The sequence below is a fragment of the Pantherophis guttatus genome, chromosome 4 (genome assembly GCF_059756535.1).
Source record: "Pantherophis guttatus breed Tessera chromosome 4, ASM5975653v1, whole genome shotgun sequence".
Lineage (NCBI taxonomy): Eukaryota > Metazoa > Chordata > Lepidosauria > Squamata > Colubridae > Pantherophis > Pantherophis guttatus.
In genome coordinates this window covers 127,279,504-127,300,232 of record NC_142066.1, presented here as the reverse complement: position 1 = coordinate 127,300,232, position 20,729 = coordinate 127,279,504, and the positions used below count along the sequence as shown (strand labels likewise).

The 20,729-nt window shown below is 35.7% G+C and overlaps 1 protein-coding gene across 7 annotated transcripts in view; it reads left to right on the top strand.

Moving 5' to 3' along the window:
• The window catches only part of NXPH1 (neurexophilin 1), a 186,948-nt gene that overhangs the window by 149,156 nt on the left and 17,063 nt on the right, over positions 1 to 20,729 (top strand). The gene's annotated exons all lie outside the window — the stretch shown is intronic.

Here is a 20,729-nt window from a genome sequence, read left to right as displayed (position 1 = left end):
CAAGAGAAGGCTTCTTCAACATGGGTGTTATTCTTATATGTGAATGTCGTAACTAAGAATTTCCAGTTCATCCAGGTTGGGGAAAATCTGTCCAAGAGGTCTTATTTTTGAAATAAAAATTATTAGAAGGCAAGAAATCAACAGATTCATTTATATCAGTAGTAGCTATTAGAAGTCAGGGACACTGTGGCCTTTTCTTCCCTGTCAGTCAACTAATTCTAATATATAACCATGAATGGGCAGTAACAACAAGAGAAGTTAATGAAAAAGAAAGCACAGCTGTTTTGTGGTCCAGCAAGTGTGTTGCTGCCTGGTGGAAGTGGCTTCCCCATTAATATTAAAACACAATAGTGTTTTGATGCTTACAAGATTTGCTGTCCCCCTCCTTTATGAGTTAAACTTTTTCCCCAAAATAACTGCTATATTACAAGATATTATGATTTTGTGGCTTATGCCAATGTGTAAGCAGCAGCAAAAGAGATTCACTTCAGTGGGGTAATCCAAGTTTTATAGGAATACAGATAGCAATAGACCTTAAATTTATATACCACCTCACAGTGCTTTATAACACTCTCCTAGTGGTTTACACTAGGATATTACAATAGAATATTGTAATCTGGGTCTTCATTTTACTGAGTCTTCATTTTACTGACCTTGGAAGAATGGAAGGCTGAATAAACTTTGAGAGAGATCAAATTCCTGGCAGTGGGCAGAGTTAGCCTGCAATACTGCATTCCAACCACTATGTCATCATAACTCCAGGTTCAATTGAGATGTTTCTGAGCAGAATTCAGGAAGTGATCTCAAAAACTGAGAAATTATCTGCCTGTTAGTATGATTAGAAGTAGACAGCATGGTACCCTTCAGATGTTTTGGACTTCAGTTCCCATAAACCTTACTGTTGGCTGTTGGGACTGATAATCCAAAACATGGGAAATATAAAATTGTCTTATCCTGTTGTAGGGAATACAAAGCTAGATAGGTCAGTAACTTGTTATCAAATAAGGTAACTTTCAATAATGTTCCAATAGTGAATGAGAAATTCCAAACAGAAGTAATATAAATATAGAAGAAATTATATTTTATTATTTTAAGTTGCCATAAAATATAATTTTTCTACATTTGTTTTAACTGCAGCACATAACAATACTAAAATAGTAGATATTTGAGTTTGATAACCAATAGGAATGAAAGCCAAGTACATTGGATCCAGATACTGACGTTTTCATTCTGGTTACTGCTGATTAATTAAACATTTTAGAGGAATTTGATTTTCTGGGAATTGGGTTCACATAATAAACTGAGCAATGGCTTGCTTAATTATGATTTATGAAACAAATGACAATTGGTTGAATTAAAAAAAAGCATTTGTAAACATCAACCATGGTTTATAAATCACAGAGATTCAACTAAGCCAAAACCAAACCATTTTGGCTTTGCATACTGTACAAACCATATGGCTTTTTCAGTTTCGCATACTGCTTGTTAACACACTTGTTAATGTTTTCCAATGAGAAACAATTTGGTTCTGTATGTATTTTATAGCTCTTCATTTTGAAAGCATTGAAAGCATTTAAATATGTGCTTAGTCTTTTCATTTCAACTCTGGCTCACCTTTAACCAATAAACTTGTGCCCTTCTCAAGTTTGATATCTTACTGGGTTTTCACTTGAGGTGCCTTTGCATATGAGTGCCGAGAATTTTGTGTCCCTTTAAAGCAGTAAGTGACTACTCAGGATTAAGAGAATGACTTGTGCTTACCGTATTAGCCCTCTTCTCCCCTCCTCAAAAGTGACAGGAACCTATTTACAATTGATTTACAGCAGTGCACCATCTGTGAACTGAGCCAATTCATCTTGCCAGAATAAAAATATTCAGAAGCTGACAATGAATGAATATCCATGGCAAGCTTTTTATTCCCAGAGACTGTTGGAAAGCAAATGATCAGTATAAAAGTACCAGAAAAATCATGGAAACAAGCAAAAGAAACTAATTGAAATGATTTACCACTTTTTTAAAGGTTTCCACACACCAACTACTGTTATTTAACTTGATAGAAAATAGATCATTCTCTAACTTAATTTTAAGGATTAAAATTCCCATATTTAGGTTGTGGGACCTGCCCTTTCTTTAGTTAAGTGCAAGGCCAATAATATTCCTTCCTGAATTATCTAGTCATCTCACTAGAACTCTGCAGTCTTTTCCCCCCTCTTTATATTTGAATTCGATTTAAAACATGAAACTCACGAAGGAACTATTCTACAACACTTTCTCAGATTGTGGGCAGATAGAGAATGATAATGTAACCAAGTCAAAACTAGCACACAGATATTCCAAAATATTTTAACTTTGGAACCTTCTGTGCCTAGATTTGAGACAATTCAAGATACCATTCTAATTTCCCTTTTGTATTGAATTGTCAGCATTTCCCTTACTGTAGATGGGAAAAAGGTTCATTATTGGTGCCTGATAGTTACCAGTGCTGTAGTGCAGGGACTGAGCCTATTTTAAACCAAATCCCCAAATTTGCTACTACTAAATTATAAAGCTTGAGTACTATGTGGATTAGATCCCCATATGATATAGAGTTGTGAGCTTCTCTGGAACAGTCAGTAGTTCATTTTCTGTTAAGGCAGAAGCTGGCTACATTTCCACTTCTCTAGCAACCCATTTGCTGCTACTGGAGGCCACTCAGATTAAGCATGTCTGAAATATTTACCCCATTTTTGTTTGTAGAAAGCGAAGAGTATTGGTGAAGGATGAAAGGATGAAACAGGTATCTTTATCCTCACTGTGCTCCCTAAAAATCTTGTCCCACTGTCAAGTTAGGTCTATTTTCTTCATTTTAGGATGGATGCTAAATGGCAAAGGCAGCCTTCACTCCTGCCAGCTACATGGATAAGTCTATGCCATTTTCTAGGCAATATGTCAAAAGGATTTGCCAACTTCCTAGAGTTACCCAGCTGGACTAGATACCCAGCTGGACTAGAACCCATAGTCTGGTACGTATTTCTCAAAGGCTTTCATGCCACAAAATAGGAACTTTAAATCTCTGGTAAAGTAAATTTTGCTTCTTATAGTGCCAAAATAGCCAAAAGGTTGATCTCTCCCATTCATGTGACATAGTACATACAGTCCCCAGGCAGAGAGAAGCAATAGCTAAGATGTTGCCACCCCTATCAGGAGGAATACAATACATTTTCTCAGAACTGTGACTATCAACAAGGCATTAATAAGGCATTAATGAAAGATGAGATTAAATTAATTAGAATCCCCATAGATGATTGTACACGCATTTATTTAATCAAGAATATTTATTAACAAACACGACTATAGAATTACAGTCATGGAAATCAAAAGAGTGACATTATTATAGCATCCTGGGATAGTATTAATATCTTACTTGTTGTATCTTATATAACTATCAAAGCCCTACAACAGCATTTCTCAACTCCAGCAGCTTTAAGGTGTGTGGATTTCAGCTGAATGGGGAAGTCTGAGAGTAGAAGTCCACATATCCTAAAGTTGGTGAGATTGAGAAACACTGCTTTATAGGAAAAAGGCGTCAGAAATAAAAGGCTTCCTTAATGAAAATATGTAATATGGAATCAGTGAGCATAGTTTCTCATTAATATAAGGCTAAGAATCTACAATCAATGATGTGGTTTCCCTTTGCCAAAATGCAGTCAGCATCAAGAAGAAAATTTATTTTTATTTCTGTGACACAAGAATGGAATGCTATACAAGCAGTGCAGTAGAATTTTTGCATGGTGGAGTAAATAATAATATAGACACACTGCATATCTAATGCTGGAAGCCATACCAAAAGTGTATTTTTCCCCCTATGGGAGGCACTTACCATAATTAAAGCACTGTTTGTGTGCTGATCACTTTTTATGATCACTGAAATATATGTGGCTGGTTTTAAAAACACTGAAGTTATACTGCTCATATTACAAATTCTGCCAAAATCTATGAGGCCAAAAAAGGGGGGAGGGGAAGTAGCATATGATTGTGGTTTGCTATGTCTGGTGATTGTGATAATGATTTACATTTGTGCTTGTCACACACACAGCAGTTTTCAAGATTTCGCTTCCTGGAATAAATAAGAAACAGCTGCGTTCTCTGTTTTGTATGGTAACTGTTGGAAGATATTGATTTTCTAAATAACAGCAGTTTGATGTCTTTTATCCCTTTTATTCATTTAAAACCTTACCAGCTGTCATTTATTAACACCCGCCCACCCACCAAGCTCTGGTAATTTTGACCTCAGTCTTTAGACTTTTTTTTTTTTAAAATCCAGTAGTTGGACAGTTTCAAATATTTCATTTCAAAGCTATTTAATCCTTCAGTTTAAATATATGATATCTAGTTTAAACAAAACTATTTCACTTTGCAACTTGTCAATAAGTCAGAATTCTTAATAATAGAATGATATTATTCCTAGCTGAAAATTACAGATATGGTATGCAAACTTTCTTGATGTTTGGCCTAAATCTTGTTTCTCTAGGGTAAAAACATGCATCCACATCTTATCCATACCCTTTAGCCAAAGTGAACAAAGAGAAAGACCACTGTAACGTTAGAAACAAAGTTTACCATATTATGCTGAAACTGGTGAAGTATCCTCAGGTCCAGGATGAATTTTTTAAGTTAGATGAATCTAATGGGTGCAACATAACAAAGAATGCTAATAAAATTCATAGTGCGGTGATCATTTGATCCTTTTGTCTCCCATCATGAATTAGAAATGCAGCTGTAGAAAAGATGGAGAAAATGTTTTCTCTGTATATAGAGCACATGATTAGGAAGAAAATATATATGAGCAATGTAATGCTTAAGAAAGGGCTGTAAAATGTATGAACATATTTGTCAATACAAATATCTGACAAGATTTTGCAAGGTTGTAAGATTTGACAATTTGCCCTGAAACCTATTTTTTCCTACTGGTTCAGTATCTCAATTCATGCAAACTTCTTCAGTATGAAAAAGTTCAGAAATATAACCTCAGCATGATGTGAGGGATGTTTGACTTTTGAATTTCCACTTTAATTTTAAAACCTACAATCCGAATTACTGGTATATCTTTGGTACATTGTCTATCTCTCTTTTGTTTTGCATGCTGGGCAAGTCATTGCTTTTAAGTTATGGTTGACTTCTGGTGACTGCATAGATAAGTCCCTGGAGTTTTACTAGGAATATTTTTTGAAAGAGGTTTGCTTTTTAATTTTTCTTTCTTCTTCTATAGATTTGTTTTTTTACACAAAGTAAATTACCTATTGTAAAATTCTAAATACATATAAATTAGATAAAAAGGATTTTTTTTGAGCATCAAAATTTATTTCTATGTCCTTTCCTCCCTCCCTCCCTCCCCCCCCTCTGTGTGTGTGTGTGTGTGAGAGAGAGAGAGAGAGAGAGAAAGAGAGAGAGAAAGAGAGAGAGAGAGAGGTAGATAGGTAGGGAAGTAGGGACAGTGCCATCTAGTTTTCCTTCACTCTCTGCTTTATGGAATGAATAGGATTTAGGACAATAACTAGGTTTGTTTAAGGAATTAATAAATAAGAATAATAATGTTTCAAAAAGAATTCATGAAAAATATATTAACTGTTATCTGCTAGTTTTAAAATAATAATACCATTCTGCAAAAGAAAACTGAATATAATAAAGGAGCTTAGTTTAATCTGATTTTACAACTGTCTCAGGCTGCTGATAAAGTGAAGGATATGAAATAGTTACTGATAGCAATAGGAAAGATGCAAGATACAACACCGATCCAAATGTACAATTTTGTTTAAATAAAAATTGCAGACAAATAACATCATCTTACATTGCTCACACCATTAGTCAATGTTCCCATCAGTGACTGTAACAAAAGTGTTGTTAAGAAAAATAAAAAAAGCAAATCAAGCAAGACAGTAATTAATAGAACTACTGTAACACTCACACACATGATGATAAGTGCATATTTTAAAAATATAACTTTCAAATTTTTAGTAACTTTACATTCTTATAACATTCAAACTTCAAAATATTTCATTATTCATATATTTGCCATTTTTTCAATTGCCCTACATGGGCCATTTATAAACCCCAATTTTGGGGTTGAAAATAAACTTCCTTGAGTTCTGAATTAATAGTTGTTTAAGCCCAGTTTGATCCCAGTTGTTTCAAATCAAATTATGTGTTTTTTATTTTTGATTGCACTCTAAACGGACATATTGGTAATTAGAAGAGACCTATGTTCACTAATAGATTTAAAATGGGTTAATCAACAAGTTCATGAATAGGACTTCTGCCTTTTCTTGTCTCTCTGTGTCTATGTCACTTTGCAGTTCTTTGCATACTGAACATGAAGATTTATAAAGAGTTTGTTTCTGAATCATCAATGAAATCCTTTTCATAACTTAATTATGCAGAATTTTAAACATGGGCACATTTTATGTACTCTGTAATACTTTTATGTACAGGTGATAGAACCCAATAGTCAGATACACCTATGTTGAAGAAATAGAGTGCTTTCTTCCAATACTCATAACATGTGGCCAGATAGTAAAACCAAATGATTAGAGTTTAGATATAAAGTGAATGGATTAGATACATTAATGGAGGATAAGAATATTATATGTGTTTATATAAAATCTCCAGGATTGGACTTAGCATGCTTCCAACTATTATTTAGTGGGAAATAACAGTGTAAAAAAATACAATTTTCTTGTGGGATATTGGAAAAGGCAGGGTTACATGTACAGTAAGTAAAGGAGATCTGTGGTTCAGATTTTATGCTAGCCATTAATTATATAGGTCATGTTTAATACATCATGAAATGCAGTACTGCAAATAAATGGTAATTAGTATATACTAATTCAAGTCTTGGTTTGTTTTAAATATAATAATCATAACTTTGTAGTGGTAACTGGAATTATGTGGCAACTATCTGAAGTTTCTCTATGTAATGTCCATGGACCATAAGATTTCAAATCTTACTGTAAGCAAGATTTAGAAAGATATAGTCAATGTGTGCATTCATTTCTCTCTCGTGTTCAGAAAACCATGATCAGTGTGATAATGTACAAAACTATCATGAGAAACTGTGCATCTCTTCAACCCAAGCCTCCATCAAGTTGAGTGGTAAGTACACTGCTCAAAAAAATAAAGGGAACACAAGCAGAAGACATCCGAGATCTGAATGAATGAAATAGCCTTATTAAATATTTTGTTTGTTACATACAGTAGTTTTGTGATCCCTTTGGTTGTTTGAGCAGTGTATAAACTACTATATGTAAAGAACAAAGTATTTAATAAGGCTATTTTATTCATTCAGATCTCGGATGTCTTCTGCTTGTGTTCCCTTTATTTTTTTGAGCAGTATATTTTAATGTCAGTGAAATCTACCATAAAAATAGTGTATGATAAGGGAACTGAGTACTATTGTAAAAAAGGTACAAATTGCACAGAAAAATAACACAAAATTTAAAAAATGCCGATAGCTTGAATTTTGTTCCAGACCACATTTAAGACATTGCAGTTATTTCTGGATAAAGAAAGAATTGCTTTTATATCTCTATCAAGAGGCATTTTTGTCTTACTTTTTTTCAACGTTTAACTTTGCATTTAATATTATTTCTTATGACATACTTGACTGGATTTTCATCTTGCTTATGTTTAAAAATCTTGATAATACTCTAAATAATAGTGACACAGTTTATAGATCTTTATTGGAATTTAACACTGTATTCATATGCCATGACATTTTACAGCTTCTCTTTTATGTTTCTCTCTCATAAAATGAACTCTGTTGATGCATGCATTTTGTAGCTAGAACAGGTCATGTCCCTTTCTGTCAAAGTTCCCCTTGTATTGTGACTGTGCATCCTTAGCTGCCTGGCCACAATGGGCATTTAGAGACAGGATTTAAATGAAGTGTGAAATGTTGTGCTTTAAATGAATTGTTCTTCTCTCTTGTGAGCAAATGCGAAAAAAAAATCCCATGTAAATAGAGGATAACTTTAAACCTGGTCTATATAAGGGGCTAGCAGCTTTCTGTACCCATTTGTTGCCATACTGCTATTTTTTGTTTTTCCCCCCATCAAATGCTTAAAGCAAATGAATAGATATTAGAATTAATATTTATAATACTTTAGTGTCAGTTGATGTTGCTTCAGCTTTTTTTAGGGGCTTAAATTATCCTTCATGCTGGTTCAGGGGGTCATTTCCCCGCCAGCTGCATCCAGCAAAGAGCAAGACAGCACTAAAGAAAAACTAAAATTGAGATATGATATGAAACACATTGAAAATGCACCTTCCACCGGCACATTTAGCTAAAATGTTCCGAAATGTGTCACCAATGTGTTGGAAATGCAAGTCACAAAAGGGGTCATACTACCATCTCTGGTGGTCATGCAGAAAGGCGCAACACTACTGGCAAGAAATTAAGAAAATTAAGCAAGAAGTAGACTATAATTGATTTGTGTATAAATATGTAAATAAATGAATACGTAAAATAGATATGTATATAGGAAAATAGGTGGAACAGGAAAATAACCCACCAATGCAACAAATTTATTTTCTTTTTGGTGTTGGTTTGTTTTTCGTATTGTCTTACTGTATTTATGTTTGTTTGTATTTTATTGTTGTTTTTCTTTTTTAAACAATAAAAAAAGAAAAAAAAAGAAAATGATCATAGCATAGTGATAAAAGAAGTAAAAATTCAAGAGGTACAAAAAAGTACCTTGTAAAATTGGGATTATGTCTTGCAACTATAAAGCTTTCCCCTTCCTAACAGTAAATGATGTTGCGTGACCAGAAATAGCAAGTGTTTAGTTGTCTGGGAATTTAATTTTGTTCCCGTGTTTAGTAAATCAACCTGATATGGAACTGGTAAGTAGGAAGAAATGTAGGAAGAAGAGTATTTTCTCTTGTTTGGAATCTTCTTCTTCAAGAAGAAAAGAATTTTATCTTCTTAACTGCATGGAAAGCAATCAAAAGAAGCTGCTATTTTCTACTGACATTTTAGACTTTCAGCTATTATCTGGGAAAGAGTTGCACAGCAGCTTAAACTTTGTCCTGCTTTTGTAGTAGTCATGTATGTGTGTGTTTCTATATGCATGCCTTGAACAAAAGGGCAGTTATGTTAGACTCCATATTTGTTTCCAAAACAGGTCTGGGAACCATCATCTTTGAGATTCTTAGTCTACTACTATAGTACCAAACATTGTTTTATCCCCAGCTATTCTGTAGTAATATCGCTAATGTAAGAAAAAAATGATTGTGAATGACTATTCATAGATATATAGCTTTGTGTGTGTGTGTGTAATTTGTATACTATCTTTATTATTTTTACAACAAATTTACAATTATTATTTTTACAAATAACGCAAGGCAGCAAGCATATCCCAAAATCTTCCACCTTCTATTTTCTCCGCACAACAACCATCTGTGAGGAGGGTTGGGCTGAGAGAGAGAGAGAGGATTGGCTCAAAATCACCCAGTGTATCTTTCATGGCTAACATGGGCCTTGTACTCATGCACTTCTGCTTTCTAGCCTAGTGGCTTAACCACTAGACCAGATTGGCTAATTAGTCTTATACAGAGCCTTATAAAGAGAGTGTTTCAAAATTCTCAAACTAATGTAATGGTTGTAAGATCCAGTTGTTTGTTTTACTAGAACTCTAACTTCTGGAGTCAGACACACTCTTGAAATTAAAGAATTCGGAGTCTAGGGATGTATTGAGTCTTGAAGTTGAATGGTGCTTTTGTTCTTCATTTCACAATATAATCTATGATGCTGAACAAGTGTTTTTGGAGTTGCTATTTTCCCATCTATCAAAGGAAGGTGGGGGAGACTGCTCCCAGAGGAGCAAATATGCTTCAGCCTGAGTTAGCTCTTTTTCTTTCAGCTGTAGATCATCCAGAAACCTAGAAATAGATCCAGATCTTTTCACCCTTCATATATTCTAATGAATTAGGCTATAATGGTGTTTGTGGAATGTTGTTAGTTATATCATACTGGTTTTAAATAGCCAAGGGATCAAACCGGCTTAAACTGGCTTGTCAGCTTCATTGGATTTTGGATCAGGTTGAAATAACATTCTAGGCACCATAGCAACCAGTAATCCATAACAGAGAATACTATGGTAATTTATTGACAGGCTCTCTAGACATTAATTTAATGATTTACCTCTGTGTTCATAAAAGAAGATGTGGGACAGATGCTGGAAACAGACAGAAATTTCCCCTGAGAGGGACAAGAAATACTGAGGGAAATCAGGATCATGCCAGAACAGATGATCAGGATATTAGATTGTCCAAGCTCCAAGGCCAGATGGAATCCGTCCTGGAATTCTGAAGTAGAAAAGTAAATACAAAAGATATGTATTTACTTTTCTCCTAGATGTAGAACCATCTAGGAGAAAAGGGAAAAGGGACATATGGAACAAGGTGGGAAGATTTCTTAAAATTCCATGTAATATATTTAAAGAAAGAACTTTCTAAATATGGTTTACATATCTTATTTTAGCAATATAAATGATGGGAATGCCAATTTGTCTAAAAAAAAAATCCACTACTTAATTAGAGCAGCAAAGATTCAAGAAGAGGGATTTGTTTAATATTTTAATTAGGTCAAGAAAGAATTTCAAATCCTGAAAATACTGAGTATTACAAAGTGTACCATTTTTAATTTTCCTTTGTATAACCAAACTTTTCTTTTTGTGAAATAGGCAGATATGGTCATTATTATTTTACTTTAAATAAGAAAAAAACCTTCATTTTTCTTTGTGTGCATCAACAATCTATTTTTCTTTGTTTCATTTCATAATTGTTTGACTTCTCATATGCTTATGTTCTTTTATTCTGTTCCAGCCAGTGCAGTTTTTCTTAATTTTTCTCTAGTCCACATTCTTTTTTTATATTTAAAATAATTTAAAAAATGTTCTTTTATATATTATATGAAATCTAGACTGATGGATAGTATGCTAAGAAATATATCCTGTGGTGTTCAGAAGAATTTTTTTTAACATAGAGAGCACTAAATACAATCTTTTGGTGGCTTGTTAAATAATTCAGTTGTGATGTTGATGATCTGTACGAAATATGTATAACATACATTATTGTAGTCCATCAGTTAAAACAACCTTCTCCAAGGTCGTATTATCTAAATCAATTGGATTCCAAAACTCTATTCAAGTTTTACAAAAGAACATTACCTACCACTCTAAAATTGCATCTGTCATGTTTAATCACTAGAGAACTATGAGGACTAATATCTTAAAGGATACATGTCTTAATTACAATATGCATAAGGGAGGATGCTGATCGGGGTGGGTTCTACTTACCTTTACTACTGGTTAGCAACAGGATTGCATGTTCTCTCTCGCTTCACTCTCGTGCTTGCTTCTGTGCATGTGCAGATCGACAATGTCCAGGTGGGTGGGTGGAGCCTCCCACTGGTTTTATTATCGGTTTGCAAGAACCAGACCGAACCGGGGGCAACCCACCCACTGATAATGCAGAGTACTAGCTCATATGTAAACCAGGGTACATATAGTTGTACATCTACATTTTTTCTCAGTATTCCTTCAATCAGCATTGAATGAACTGATTATTGAAAAATTGGATGTCATTTATAATCCCCTGTTCCAATCATCTTTATTATTATTTATTAGATTTTTTTTAAAAAATCCCACTTTATTACTTTATAAATAACTTAAGGTGGTAAATATATCTAATACTCATTCCTTCTACTTTTTTCTCCACAACAACCACATTATCAGTTTAGTTGGTCTGAGAGAGAGTGACCAGTCCAAAATCATGTAGCTGGTTTTCAAGCCCAAATTGGGACTAAAATTCACATTCTTGTGGTTTTTAACATGATGCTTTAACCCAGGGGTGAAATGCTTCCTATTCGGACCAGATCGCCCGATCCGGTAGCGATAGTGGAGGGTGGTTCGGAGAACCGATAGCAAAAATTCCTGCCCCCTCATGCACTGCTGAGCTGCACGATCATCAGAGGCTGTTTTTTTTACTTTTAAAAGCATTTTTTCTACAACCTCTTCGGCCAAAAAAATGCTTTTATAAGTTAAAAAAAAAAGCTTCTGATGATCGTGCAGCTCAGCTGGGATCCTCAGAGGCTTTTAAAAGCATTTTTTTCTACAACCTCTTCGGCCGAAGAGGTTGTAGAAAAAATGCTTTTAAAAGCCTCTGACGATCCCAGCTGAGTTGCCTGATTGTCAGAGGCTTTTAAAAGCAGTTTTTTTCTGCAACCTCTTTGGCCGAAGAGGTTGTAGAAAAAATGCTTTTAAAAGTAAAAAAAAAAAAAAAGTTAGCCATGCCCACCCAATTACATTACACCCCCTCCCACCAAGCCACGCCCACAGAACTGGTAGTAACAAATTTTAGATTTCACCCCTGCTTTAACCTCTATATCTGTGATGGCGAACATATGACATGTGTGCCAGAGGTCGCATGCAGAGCCTTCTCTGTGGGCATGCATGCCGTTCCCAGCTACTCTTTTGATTTTCAGTGTGCGCATGCACACCAGCCAGCTGGTCTTCAGGTTTATGGTGCTTGGCATGTGCACGTGCACATGCACAGGCGTGCATGTTCTGGTTTGGGTACTTGATGCCGAAAAGGTTCTCCATCACTGCTCTATATCAAACTGACTCTCTTCAGACTGGTTTCCTATTCAATCCTAAAGTCAGGGAGCAGAACCTGGATGTAATCACTCTGAGGAAGGCCAGAGGAAGAGACATGTTTTCTGTGCAAGTTTTCAATAAATGCAATAGAGATTAATTTCTATAGAGGGCTTTACTTAGTTCTGTACATAATAACTGCAAGAACATTGTTGCAAAAAGAATATGAGTTTTAGGGTAATAAAGACTATTTGCAAAAGTTGTTCAGTTAATAGAACTGACTAGAACTGCTTATATAGTATATTTATATTATAAATTCGAAGGTCATATATATATTTCACGTAAGACTATTATTATTGCCAGAATCTCCATGGTTCAGGAATGAGCTTTGTATGAGATTTTGGCAGACAGTGCTTTGTAAACCTTCAGAAAGGTTCTTAAGATTATTTAGTTTTTTAGTTATACTTGAGGAGGTGACACAATTGGCTTTAAGTGTAATTTTAAATTCCATGAAACTGGCTTTTGTATATTTATCATTCTTATTAATTCATGTTTCATAGTTGTATGTTTATTACTGTTGCATCATTTATTTTAATATGTATGACTTGAGAGCAGTGGTAGGATTCAATTTTTTTAACAACTGGTTCTGTGGGTGTCGCTTAGTTGGAGGTGTGGCTTGGTGGTCATGTGACTGGATGGGCGTGGCTAGCTGGTCATGTGACTGGATGGGTGTGGCTACCTGGTCATGTGACCAGTGGGCGTGGCTATCTGCATAGGGACTACTCAAGGGGCTGAAAAAAGTCATTTCTGACTGGTCCTCACATTTTGACCGGTCCTCGCATTTATGACCATCCTCACATTTATGCCCCTTGCGGCATTCTTAACAACCGTGTCACTCATTTCACAACTGCTTCTCTTCATCATGGTGACAAGATAGGGCAAAAACGTAAAATGTGAGGACAGTTGTAAGTTCGAGGACTGGTCAAAAGTGCGAGGACCAGTCAAAAATAACTTTTTCAGCCTTCTGAGTAGTCCATATGCACAAAAGGACTAACCAGAGGGCTGAAAAAAATGATTTCTGACTGGTCTTCGCACTTTTGACAGGTCTTTGCACTTATGACTGGTCATCATTTATGCCCATTGTAGCATTCTTAACAACCGTGTCACTCATTTCACAACTGCTTCTCTTCACCATGGTGACAAGATAGGGCAAAAACGTAAAATGTGAGGACAGTCGTAAGTTCGAGGACTGGTCAAAAGTGCGAGGACCAGTCAAAAATAACTTTTTCAGCCTTCTGAGTAGTCCATATGCACAAAAGGATACAGCAATAGAGAGGGATGAAGGAAGGGAAGGAAATTAGAGTAGGGTAAGAGAGGGAGGAAGAGAGGAGGAGAAGGAGAAAGGAAGAGGAAGTAGGGAGGAGAAGAAGAGGGGGGAAGAGAAAGTAAGAAGGAAAGAAAAGAGAGAGGTGGTAGGTTTGAGGAGAAAGATTGCTGTACAATAAAAAAGATGAAAGGGAAGAAAGCCAACCCCAAACAAATATAAAGATATTAAGATAAAGAATGAATTGTTAAACTTTAAAGAATAAAAGAGAACAAATATGAATAAATAGCAATAATTAGAAACACACATACAAACATACTGTCAGGGCCTCAGTGCTGGCATAGAGAGGAGAGAGATAATTTCTGAACTTTTGCCTGCTAAATCCCTTTGAAGTCGGGTTGTTGTGGAAAGGAGGAGGGGGGAGACATTCCTGGGAAATGACGTGACAAGAAGTCTGGAGAATGACTTGGAAGATAGCCAATGAGAAGCAGAGAATTGGGGATTGGAAAGGGAGGGATTGGGGGGCAAAAGGTCAGTCTTGTCCGCATCGAGTCATGATCCGGTGGCTGTGCTCAATTAAAGAAAAGATTTCCTTAAAGATTGGCAGTTTGGAAATTCATTTATTTTGAGATAGCATCGAAGTCTGACACATACAATGTATTTTCTTTGAACAGAGTATTTGGCCGGTTCACAAATTTAAACAGTGTTTAGTCATTTCAATTAAATTTACAATTTCTATATTTCCTTTTTGCCATATTTATTCCTCATCTATTTTTTAAAAAAACCAATAATTACCCTTCATTCTCATCTCTAATCTTAATCAAATTCAATTTTTCCCTTCTATTCTTTATTATACCCCTTCCCATTGTCATCTATTTTTATATCCATCCTCACATTGGTTAATTATGTAATATTACAGTTGTTTAATATAAATTCAACATATTAATATAAATCAATTAGTTATATAACTATCTTTTTTGTATATTAATCAATATGAACATGAATATTCCAATTATTTCCATGCAATCCAATTTCTTACAAATCAATTAATTATATTTATCAATAATAATAAACCAAATAATTTCCCCCATATATTCCTCCAAACCACAACTTAACCATTTCTGCTTTCAACACAATATACAATTAATAGTATCTCAATTATTACAATTCCCTAGTTAAATAGAGCTTTTTTCTTTTGTGTTTTAAAATCTTGAACTCTCTTCTTTTGCCCTAAATTTCCCATTGTTTGCAGTTTTGCACCTACCTTTTTTGGTGAGGAAAAAGAAAAAGAAATCTCTCTCTGCCTCATTTTGTCACGTTGCAGCAAAGACCCTGCTTTACTTTCAGTTTCGCTTTTTTAGCATAGCTGGGAAAAAAAAAATCTGCTCCAGCATTCTTTGCAGATAGCAACAGAGCCCTGGCAAAACAGCTGAGATCAAATCAGCTGAGAGTCGGGAGGCCGATCCAATCAACTTGAGCTAATTAACCGATGCTGAACTTGAAGGGGCTGTTTTTTCTTGCTGTTTGCTTGTAAGGAGGTAAGTGCTGCAAGGCACAGACCAAAGGGTGGGGGCCACCCTCCCTGCCACTTAGCCCCTCCTGCCGCCCCCCTTGCCTCTTACCGCCCCCTAAGGCATTCCACCACCCCCCAGGGGGTGGTACCGCTCACTTTGGCAACCACTGGCTTAACTACTTAACTACTTAACAACCGGTTCTACTGAAGTAGAATCCCACCATTGGGTCTACCCATTTATTTTTGCAGGCGTTGGTCTACTCATTTATTTTCTTTTAACAGTGATCAGCTGTAGGGCGGCCTTTGAAGCCCCGCAGCAGCTGTGAAGCCAATAAAATTATAAAAAAACACCAAACCGTTTGTTAAATTGCTGGCTCGCCCACCCCTCGCCCAGTGGTGCGGAGGGGTGGGGCCAGCAATTTAACAAACGGTTCAGCCGAACCGCCTAGAACCAGCAGAATCCCACCACTGCTTGAGAGGGATACATAAATTTAAGCAAAGCAGTAGTAAGTATTATTTATATATCTTAATAATGCAAATGGAGCTTTCCTGAGTTTATAAAGACAGATTGTGGCAACTGAGGAGTCTGAATTTGAATATATGAGTAATCACATTTTTTTCTCAGAGTGCAAGGTGTACGGTATGTTTTTCTTGGTTTTGCTTCCTGCCAGGCTTGTTGTTCTCCAACTGTATAATTTCTAACCTTCTTTTGCCTATTCAATTTTTTAGTTCTAAATGTTACTCCATACATATAAAGACTTAAATGCTGACTTAAAACTCAACATAGTACAGCACAATATGCCTCTATGTAGTTCACTAAAAGAATATAAACTTTGGGTGTCTATGGCAAAACAGTGACTCGTGTAATAATGAACATGGTACCAGTGGCAATGAAGTTGTGTGCCATTAGAAACAATATGGATGGGCAAATTTTACTGTTTCAGAAAGGGGATTTAAAAACCAATACTGATGTTCCACAACTTCAAAAATTCATCCCAAGATATTGCCTTTTCATGTAGTTTCAGAAACAATTAAATATTTTAATATATAAATAAATGTCTCCTTGAATGAGCAGCTATCTTGAAACACTAGTTAGACTGCGAAGAATTTACGGTGGATTAAACCTAATTGGTTTGTATAATTTTCTAAATTCTAATCAGATAATATTACTTAAACATTATATGAGCAATCGAAGCCAATCTGGGTCAAGATATCATCTGAGTCACCATTAAACTTAATATTCTTATTTTTAGGGAGAAGAGCATTGTTGTAAAGCAGGGCTGTCAAACTTGTGGCCCACGCCTGGATGCATCATGCACTGGCCATGCCCATGCCTGGTTTGGCGAAGGGAAAAAAGTCTGGTACATCACATGACACCACTGTGACGACATGAGTTTGACACCCCTGTTGTAAAGTATGCATAGTCCTTAAATATCACATGTTACAGATGAAAGGGAGAGGAATTATAAAAAATAACATGTTTGATGGGAAGTCAAATCTACTATAATTAATTTGAAATATATGCTCCAAAGATATATCTATAAACAAACATCTGGTTTTAAATTCATAGATTTATTAGAGAAGAAAAATAAAAAGAATTAAGATTTAGGTATTCATTCTCTATATTTCGGCTTAACAATTCAAAATATTCGTTTAAAATTGTTCCTAATTTTAATGGCTCAGGGCTTGGCTAAGATATTTTGCTTCCTCTGACTGGGCATGGAAATGGTCCCCACCTCTGAGTACATCAGTCATTATCTTCAGCTGATCACTGGAGTGTATCTGGCTGGGAAAAGCTTTTTTAACATATTATTTTCCTTTTCTTCACTAACTCCGACATTTTAACCTTTCTGATTAATTTTAGCAGGTGATTGATATTTATTGTAGATCTGTATTGTAGATTGAATTAGCTAGTATTGATATTATAGAAGTATTCTCAAATTGTTTATGTTCCTAATCTGTCCTATAAGAGTTTACATAGCATGGGTTTGTTTTATTTGAATCTAATTAATACACAGCCGAGAAAGTAAAAGAGTTTCTTTTTAAACATATAAGATCTTCACAGGCACATCTGGCTAATGTGTGACAGCAATAGACCACATGGTTTCCTTCCTTCCTTCCTTCCTTCCTTCCTTCCTTCCTTCCTTCCTTCCTTCCTTCCTTCCTTCCTTCCTTCCTTCCTTCCTTCCCCCTCCCTCCCCCCTCCCTCCCTCCCTCCCTCCCTTCTTTTTAATAAAAAATGATACCTTTTGTTATTTTACCTTATTTCAGCTTTTTTTGTTTAATATACCACATTTTCCTTTTTCACTCCTTCACGTTTAGTTTATGGTCTCTGACAGCATTCTCTCTATGCTATCTGCCCAAACATCTGTTCCTTTACTGAATCAAAACCCTCCTTTTCCAGGCAGTAGAAAAGCAGATTTACAAAAACTATAAAACTTTTTCTTTTTTAAAACATGATTTTGCCAATCTTAGGCTTCTGCTAAGAAGTTTTACAACTTTCTCCTGAATTTCTAATTCAATCATCTAATTTATTTGGGATCTGTGGTAGAGAAAAAAGAATACTTTTGCCAGCATTTGAATCTTCAACTCATTCCATTTTAATGCTCAAGATTTGTGATTTTTATTTATCCTTTTTAATTTTAGACATTTTAGAAAATATAGAAATTTTATATTGGATCAGTACTGTATATGATCAAATGAATTTTAATTGATATTTTAATAGCAAGAGCGCTTAGACTTATACACCACTTCACACTGCTTTAGTACTCTCTCTAAGAGCTTGATAGAGTCAGCATTCAGTGTGGGTTGCCCCCGGTTTGGACCGGTTTTATAGAACCAGTAGTAAAACTGGTGGGAGGCTCCGCCCACTGACCCTGATGTCATCAGAAGCGATCTGTGCATGCGCATGCACAGAAGTTTCTGTGCATGCACAGAAGCAAGGCACGCATGTGAGTGAAGCGAACACGGGCGCGCAATCCCGTTGTGAACCGGTAATAAAGGTAAGTAGAACCCATCCCTGGTCATCATATTTCCCCCAACAATCTGGGCCTCATTTTAAAGACCTTGGAAGAATGGAAAGCTGAGTCAACCTTCAGCCGGTGAGGAGGCTCAAATCCCGGGCAGTCAGCAGAATTAGTCTGCAATACTGCATTCTAATCTCTGTGCCATCATGGCTCTTGAGTGTTTAAGTGTTTTTTTCCTCATCATGAATTACTTTTAATGCCACTTCTTTTGAATTGCATGCAATTATCTAAAAAATAAAACACAAATATATTATTCTCATGCATGTGTACAGAACAAAAGAAGTAATCATTCAAATATAGGCAACCACATATATGCTGAAATGCAAACATAAAATTGGGGGTTGTTGTTCTTGTTCTTATTAAGAATGAAGTAAACTGTTAGGACTTTGCCTCTTGCATGGCTGTAACAATAAAGAGAAATTTCTGAATCAGTGTTGCTTAACCTTAGCCACTTTATATGAATTTCAATTTACAGAATTCTCCAACCAGCATCAAGAAGTGTCCTTATTCGTTGGACCCTTGTTTCTATAACATCTTGTACTTTCTTGATACCTTCTCTCACTAAGAGAAATAAGCTACAAGAAATGTTTTATTAATCCACAGGAGCTTTTTCTAAATACCTTCCAATGTATTGGCCCTACTATTTCCAGAATTCCCACAGAGCATGACTAAGTGGCTTTGCAATCCCCATGTACTAGTTGAAGAAGTCTGTTACCGCAAAAATGACAGACCTAGTCCAAGATTTTCAAACTAAGTGAAGAATCATGGTTAGGAATACATATCATATTGAACAATTATGCATGAAAACATAAATTGGTGTTGGGTGCCATATTAGAAAAAAATAGCATTGTGTTTTAAAGTCACATTTCTAGCCTTTATGAATACAAAGATAGACATAAAAATATCTAGTATGTGTGTGTATTTGTGTGTGTGTGTGTTTGTAGGAGAGAGAATGAGGGGGAGAGAAAGAATTGGGCTGGAACTGAGAAAGTCAAGAAAGTCTAAGTACAATATGTATCTTCTTACCTCCTCCCATTATTAAGAAAAAATAAAAATAAGCTAGTTATTTTGGTTAGCCTCATTTTTCTTACAGTGTCTAATTAGATGATTCAGAAACTCATCAGCAAGACTTGGTAGTAGTGATTATCTTCTATTTCTTTTCTCTAGCAACTGTTGTTTGGTGACATATTGCATTGAAACTTCAGCTAGCAGCCATGATTAGGAACATTAAAATCTGAAGTGTTTTTCATTTTGTCGTATGGCAGAATTTTTTTCCACCCTGAAAAAAAATCAAATGGGTCTTATTGTGGGATACATAACTCTTCCATCCAAGTTTACCTTTAGTGGTGCAAATTAGAGGAAAGATCACTTGGTGTGATATTTCAGTCTGCTGCTGAGATCTACATAAAAGAGTTAAAGCTGGAACAACAACCGATGTCCATGCAGATCACTCACAATATTACTTTCAAGATTATGAATTATTGTTGGTGAATAAACTTTTGCTGGTTGTTCAAATTATTCCTGCTTTAATCTACAATTTTTCTCTGATTGTTTTTAGATATTTTGACATTTTGATAATGTTTAATAAATAAACATCAAACTATATTTTTGCCAACTGAACTAAGTGGTGTATGTGCTTCCTCTGATCTGGATGTAGAAATTGATTGGGAGTGAGTTGAGTGCAAATTAAACTGGAAATGACCGATAGTAATTTTCAATACTATGTAGATGGAAACGCCAGATGGTACCTGTAAACATGGAAGGAAGCTTCATTTGCATACATTACCTGGGATTTTTCCAGACAAATTTTAAATATTGATTCATGCCATCCATCTTTAATAATGGTGAAGCTGAACTTAACTACAACTTAGGATACCATACTACATTCTCAATATCCAATTGCCATTATTGATTTCTTTACGAACACATTTATAGACTACCTACCTTCTAGGATAGGGATATCAAACTTTAGGCCCGGAGGTTGGATCTGGCCCATGGGGTTTTTAAATCTGGTCCACAGGTCTGCCCTGGAAACAGCAAAGGACTGGCCCAAAATGCCTCTGTCAGCAAAAATGGAGCTCAGGAGGGGCAGCCCTCCTGAGCTCCATTTTCCCTGGCAGAGAGTTGCAGGAGGCTGTCACAATGAAAATGGAGCTCAGGAGCTCGTTTTCACTGGCAGGGCACTCAGGCCAACACAGGCACCCACAACACGGGTGATGCCGAGCTGGACGTGCCCA